Source organism: Galeopterus variegatus, unplaced genomic scaffold (assembly GCF_000696425.1).
Source record: "Galeopterus variegatus unplaced genomic scaffold, G_variegatus-3.0.2 Scaffold2859, whole genome shotgun sequence".
NCBI classification, from domain to species: Eukaryota; Metazoa; Chordata; class Mammalia; order Dermoptera; family Cynocephalidae; genus Galeopterus; species Galeopterus variegatus.
The window spans coordinates 1-7,896 of record NW_007728970.1 but is presented as its reverse complement, the minus strand read 5'-3'; positions in this window follow the sequence as shown (position 1 = coordinate 7,896).

Genomic DNA, 7,896 nt, shown 5'->3' with positions numbered 1-7,896 from the left:
CTAGTGGTACAGCTAAAGCAGCAGCTCAGAGGAAAATTTATAACTTATAAAGTTATAACATTTACAAATGTAGATAAATGTAAATAATAAATATGTAATACATATATTTATATATATTATTCAACATTGACTCAAAAATTTAGATAAAATAATAAGTAAAAAGGGAGTAAAAGAAATTAATAAACATAAAAGTAAAAAAGAATGACAAAAATCAGAAAAATATTAGGATTCATCCAAAAGCTGTTTATTTGAAGAAGAAAACACTTAACTCAAGGGGGTTCCTGAATGCACATTACCATCACCTGGAGAGATTTAAAAAATAATTATTTTAAAAAATATATGCTTGATCTCTACTCTACAAATTTTAACTTAACTGTGGTATAAGGCCAGGCCTACATATTGGAATATATGTATTTCTAAGATGATTTTCATGTACAACCCAGTTTGGGAACCACTGAAATAACATAATATGAAATAAACAGCAACATGCAAAAACACGAAATAAGAAATGTTGGTGGAAAGAAAACCAAAGAAAATTTGCATTTTTATATTTGTTTCTGAAAAATAGAAGGGGGAGCTGCTCAATTCATTTTTTGAAGCTTGTGTAAACCTGACTGAAATAGCTGTTAAGGATTGCATACACACAGACATACAGACACACACACACACACACACGCACACACACACACACAAATTATAGGCCTAGAATATAGATTTCACTGAAGTCTGTATAAAAATTTTTATCTAAGTGAATCTACTGTTGACTTAAAGAAATAAATTATAATCAGGAAAGTTTTATTTCAGAAATCCAAGAATGCTTCAACAGTGGAAAAACTGATCAAAGAAATCAACCACATTAATGAACTGAAAGGAAATAATTGTATCGTTGTCTCAAAAGTTGCAAGAAAGTCATTTGATAGATTTCAATGACTATTTGATTTAAAAACTATCAGAAATACTAGGAATAGAATAAAATCTTCTTAATTAAAAAAAAAAGTTTCAAACTTCCATTACTCCCAGGTATCATTTCCTGTGCTTGAAATACCCTCCCTCCCTTTTACACATAAGTAATATTATCTTAGACTTCAAGATTGAATTCAATCTTTGATTTTTCTAAAATCCTGTTTGCTTACAGTGTATGTACTGTGCACCTCTATCATTTATCANCTAGTGGTACAGCTAAAGCAGCAGCTCAGAGGAAAATTTATAACTTATAAAGTTATAACATGTACAAATATAGATAAATGTAAATAATAAATATGTAATACATATAAATATATATATTATTCAACATTGACTCAAAAATTTAGATAAAATAATAAGTGAAAAGGGAGTAAAAGAAATTAATAAACATAAAAGTAAAAAAGAATGACAAAAATCAGAAAAATATTAGGATTCATCCAAAAGCTGTTTATTTGAAGAAGAAAACATTTAACTCAAGGGGGTTCCTGAATGCACATTACCATCACCTGGAGAGATTTAAAAAATAATTATTTTTAAAAATATATGCTTGATCTCTACTCTACAAATTTTAACTTAACTGTGGTATAGGGCCGGGCCTACATATTGGAATATATTTATTTCTAAGATGATTTTCATGTACAACCCAGTTTGGGAACCACTGAAATAACATAATATGAAATAAACAGCAACATGCAAAAACACAAAATAAGAAATGTTGGTGGAAAGAAAAACCAAAGAAAATTTGCATTTTTATATTTGTTTCTGAAAAATAGAAGGGGGAGCTGCTCAATTCATTTTTTGAAGCTTGTGTAAACCTGACTGTAATAGCTGTTAAGGATTGCATACACACACACACACACACACACACACACACACACACACACACACACACACACACACACACACACACACACACACATTATAGGCCTAGAATATAGATTTCACTGAAGTCTGTATAAAAATTTTTATCTAAGTGAATCTACTGTTGACTTAAAGAAATAAATTATAATCAGGAAAGTTTTATTTCAGAAATCAAAGAATGCTTCAACAGTGGAAAAACTGATCAAAGAAATCAACCACATTAATGAACTGAAAGGAAATAATTGTATCATTGTCTCAAAAGTTGCAAGAAAGTCATTTGATAGATTTCAATGACTATTTATGATTTAAAAACTATCAGAAATACCAGGAATAGAATAAAATCTTCTTAATTAAAAAAAAAAGTTTCAAACTTCCATTACTCCCAGGTATCATTTCCTGTGCTTGAAATGCCCTCCCTCCCTTTTACACATAAGTAATATTATCTTAGACTTCAAGATTGAATTCAATCTTTGATTTTTCTAAAATCCTGTTTGCTTACAGTGTATGTACTGTGCACCTCTATCATTTATCATACCTCTGAGTCATTCATTTACTCACTGTATACCCTTTTATGTGAAAAATTTTCTGACTTCCCATAAACTCCTTTGTAGATACTAATTTTTTTTTAATGATATCAAGAGGGACAGTAGAGTCAGATGGTGCAGGTTCAAATGCCAACCTCAACTCCTCTGAATTGTGTGACCTATTGGACCTATTCAACTGTTGCCTCCTGCATGGAATATTTCTTGGCCCTCTCACTTCTCATACTCCCCACTTTGGATACCTCTGAGTTACATGCACTATCCCTGTAATCCTACAAATGTCAGCATATACTATAATTTCTGTACTTACACATTAATTACTAATTATGTGAGAGTTTTTTTTGAGTTCCTTAAGTATAGGAACTGTGTCTTATTCATTTTTATACAAAAGACACTTAGCATAATACTTGGCACACAAAAGGTGTTCAGTGAAAGGTATTGAGTAACTATTGTTAATTTCTCTTTAAAAATAAAATATAACATAGTTAAGAACTCAGTACAGTAGATATTCATATTCAAATTAAGCAATCACTTGAGATGGATTATGAAAATATCTAGAAATAGCTTTGGGAAGGATGAGTTGAGTTGAAAGGCTTGGGTGTACATGTTGCTGATAACACTGAGGTCTGGGGTTCAATCCATGTACCAGCCAGCTGCCAGAAAATAAAAATAAAGATAAAAAATGAAGGACTTGGGTGCTAAGAGAAGTGAAATTTTCTAAGCATTCTACTCGTTCAGCTCCTGCTCTCGGTAGCTTTCTCTGACCCTTTCGCTGGTGCTACGTCCTCATTTGGCCTCCTTAATACTCTTTGGCTAGCTATGAGTGGCATTAACCATATATTCTATTATACTTTCAGTTTGCTTGNTACTTGGCACACAAAAGGTGTTCAGTGAAAGGTATTGAGTAACTATTGTTAATTTCTCTTTTAAAATAAAATATAACATAGTTAATTAAGAACTCAGTACAGTAGATATTCATATTCAAATTAAGCAATCACTTGAGATGGATTATGAAAATATCTAGAAATAGCTTTGGGAAGGATGAGTTGAGTTGAAAGGCTTGGGTGTACATGTTGTTGATAACACTGAGGTCTGGAGTTCAATCCATGTAACAGCCAGCTGCCAGAAAATAAAAATAAAGATAAAAAATGAAGGACTTGGGTGCTAAGAGAAGTGAAATTTTCTAAGCATTCTACTCATTCAGCTCCTGCTCTCGGTAGCTTTCTCTGACCCTTTCGCTGGTGCTATGTCCTCATTTGGCTTCCTTAACACTCTTTGGCTAGCTATGAGTGGCATTAACCATATATTCTATTATACTTTCAGTTTGCTTGCTGTCTCCCTCACTACACTGTAAAAATAGTGAGAGAATGGCTCAAGACCTTAATCATTTTCTTACACATACTAGATGTCCTATAAATCCTTGATGAATGAATAAGTGGGATTAGGTTGGCAGGGATGAGGTAAAGGCCTTTAAGGACACTTGGTGACATCTTGACATCCCCTGGCATCACAATCTCATATAGAGAAACGCATATTCAAGCATTGAATATCCATTAAAATTTAAATATCCATGCAACGTTTGTCCAGGAAGTGGTCTCATTAAGAAAAGGTGAGTATACCCAACAATTTAAAATAAGATCCCTTAAAATCAGCATTTCACTGCAAGGCAAGTGGGATGACTGTTTATTGGGTGAAGAAGACAGGAAAATTGATGGATGCAGGTAGAGAGGATTTGGGGCAGAAGGACATGTAGTTCTGTTTTTATAATCACCACTGCTAAAAATACACATATAGAAAACGCAGCTGTTAGAAGGGACATCACAATAATTATATAACCCAGCATTAAAAGCTCTCATTGCTTAATAACTAATTCCTTTTAAAAACAGAGAAGTAGCTCATAGATTACAGTCCATGAAATTCAATCAATATTCGACATCACCCTGCACAAAAGCCTCCAAGCCCATCATTACTCACGTGTCATGACATGCGAGCATGCACACCACGCACGCACACACATGCACACCATTTCTTATTAAAAAGGCAACAAGCACAACAGATACATTTAAAAGACCACACCACATAGATGCTGGAAGTCAAAATAAAGCACAAAAGATGGCATCTTCCTTATCATGTTAATGACAACACCGCTTAGCCTTTATGTGTATGTGTGTGTGTGTGTGTGTGTGTGTGTGTATATATATATATATATTTAAAGTTGCAATAAACACAAATTACAGTTAAGTTTTTTTCTGGAAAAATCAATACTTGATTTTAAAATATATTTAATATGCTCAGCACAAAAGAATTTATTGTTTTTATCTTCTTTTTCAAAAAAAGATTAAGAAATAAATATTCCCTTTCCAAAGAAAGCTTAAGAACAGTAATTCTATTTCTTCCAGAAAACTTAATTTTGAAGGATACACTACTAAGTTATTAAACAAGCATTTATTCAGCACTTTCTTTGTACAGAGCAGCATGGAAGGCATTGTGATATAAACAAAACAAAAAGAAAACAAATTTTCCACAGTTCTCAGTATTTCCCACCTAGCTAGAAAATTTTATATATATAACAACCTGAAGCACTTTTCAAGAAATGTACTAAAATAAAGAAAGATAGGAAAATTAAGAAATGCAAGAGCTCATCTCTTTTCATGTAACCTCTTCTCATTTCAATCAGTCCTTTGCTTTGATAAGCAAGTTATATTTCTGATGGCATTATATTCTTAATCAAAAACCTAAAATGGTTCTCTATTTAGGAGAAATTCTGAAGCTCTTTGCACCGTATCTGTGGCCCTTCAGAGATTTGCAAGACTCACCTCCCCTGCCCCTTTCCGATTGGAATACCCTTCCACATCCTGTGGTCCAGAGATTCTTCACACTTCTCTGAATACTCCATGTTCTTCTCTCTTTGTGAATTTTAGCCCAGAAAGATTTTTTTCAGCCTGGAAAACGTCTGTGTGTGTGTGTGCGTGTGTGTGTGTATTTCCCTGTGGAGCTTCTACTCACTCTTCAAGCCTCAATAAAAGATTGTCTTTTCTGTGAAGACTTTTCTGACTTCCTGTGAACTCCTATGTAGTCATTCAACCTTTTTTAAATGATACCAAGAGGAACAGTAGAGTCAGATGATGTGAGTTCAAATCACAAGCCCCCATCTTCTAATTGTGTGACTTTGAGACACTTAATCTTTCTAAGCTTTCGACCCCATCTAAGTGAGAATAATAATAGAACTCATAGAGTTTAAAATTAATAAGAAGATGCATATAAAGCACTTAGCATAGTTCCTGACACCTAATAAACACATTTTAGTCAATATTATTTTATCTTATTTTGATGATGATGGTAAGATAAGTTTTCCTCACAAGATGTAGCAGAGAAAACTTTATCCAAATAGAGTGAAAGAGGAATGGAGAGTATCTTGTGCAAGTGTATGTGATTAAAAACTAATTGTTGTTCATTAGTTAATTCATTTAGCAAATACTTACTGAAGACATAATATATTGAGTACTGTGTTTAGTACTAGGGATATAAAGATGTGTATCACACAGCTACTGCACCCAAGGTTAAAAGTAAATGGAGAGGGGCCAGCCCGGTGGCGCACTGGATAGTGCACCGCTTGGGAAGCGCGGCGGCACTCCCGCCCGAGGGTTCGGATCCCACATACAGACCGGTTCCCGCTCACTGGCTGAGCAAGGCACGGGAGCAACACCGAGGGTTGCGATCCGTTGCCGGACACGGAAAAAGACAAAAAAAAAAAAAGTAAATGGAGNCCGATTGGAATACCCTTCCACATCCTGTGGTCCAGAGATTCTTCACACTTCTCTGAATACTCCATGTTCTTCTCTCTTTGTGAATTTTAGCCCAGAAAGATTTTTTTCAGCCTGGAAAACGTCTGTGTGTGTGTGTGCGTGTGTGTGTGTATTTCCCTGTGGAGCTTCTACTCACTCTTCAAGCCTCAATAAAAGATTGTCTTTTCTGTGAAGACTTTTCTGACTTCCTGTGAACTCCTATGTAGTCATTCAACCTTTTTTAAATGATACCAAGAGGAACAGTAGAGTCAGATGATGTGAGTTCAAATCCCAAGCCCCCGTCTTCTAATTGTGTGACTTTGAGACACTTAATCTTTCTAAGCTTTCGACCCCATCTAAGTGAGAATAATAATAGAACTCATCTTATAGAGTTTAAGATTAATAAGAAGATGCATATAAAGCACTTAGCATAGTTCCTGACACCTAATAAACACATTTTAGTCAATATTACTTTATCTTATTTTGATGATGATGGTAAGATAAGTTTTCCTCACAAGATGTAGCAGAGAAAACTTTATCCAAATAGAGTGAAAGAGGAATGGAGAATATCTTGTGCAAGTGTATGTGATTAAAAACTAATTGTTGTTCATTAGTTAATTCATTTAGCAAATACTGAAGACATAATATGTTGAGTACTGTGCTTAGTACTAGGGATATAAAGATGTGTATCACACAGCTACTGCACCCAAGGTTAAAAGTAAATGAGAGAGAGAGAGAGAGAGAGAGAGAGAGAGAGAGAGAGAGAGAGAGAGAGAAATGCATGTATATTGTATGACATAATGTGGTGGATGTAGCAACACACACACACACACACACACACAGAGCACTCCCTCTCCCTCTTTCTCTCTATAGTCATTCCTAGGAACATTCAGGATGGGCACCCAACCCAAAACAAGCCAGGTGACAGGGCAGTTGGAGCCTTAGAGTGGCCATGGCCCAAAATGGTCAGAGCAGTTTTTTCTTTCTCTCATCATGGCTTCTCCCGCCTTCATGAACTCTATAGGTCTCTCCTCCTCTTCCACTGGCCCCAGTGGCCCCAGCTTGCCTGATGTTACATTTTTATAGTTGTAAATTGGTTGATTTGTGAGAGAGAGTGACGCTGGGGACCGTCTATTGTGCCATCTTGACCCTCCTCAGTTCCTCAAAATGCATTTGGATATATGAGTCTGAAGCTCTGGGGGAATTCCTTGATTTTAAAATGTAGCTTTTGGGCCATCTGCATATAAGTAGTAAGTCAAACCACAAAAATTCACATGGGATTGATCACTCAGGATTCAGGAAGTGTGTATAGCATCAAAACTCTGTGAGCCAAGGATTAAATTTGGGGAACACCAAAAATTAGGGATGGGAAGACAGGAAAGAAATAGGTCCAAGATGAACCAGTGGTACCCAAGGAAGGGAGGGCTTTTAAAAAGTGAGAGGGGTAAACAGCACCAAAAATATCACAGAGGTCCAGTAAGAATAGGACTAAATATGTTTATCAAGATATACAATTATCAGGCTACTAATGACATTCGCAAGAGCAATTTCTTTGGAGTGGTTTGTGAGATGAATGGGTCATTAGAAAGTAGAGACAATTGTAAACTATCGTTTTGACACTTATGGCTGACACATGTGCCCTAATTTGCTACAGTGATTACATAGAGATAAGGAAAATTTAAAATATGTTTTTGGTTGTTTCCTTTAATAAATGATTGAAAAAATCAAATAAAATATAAAGTATT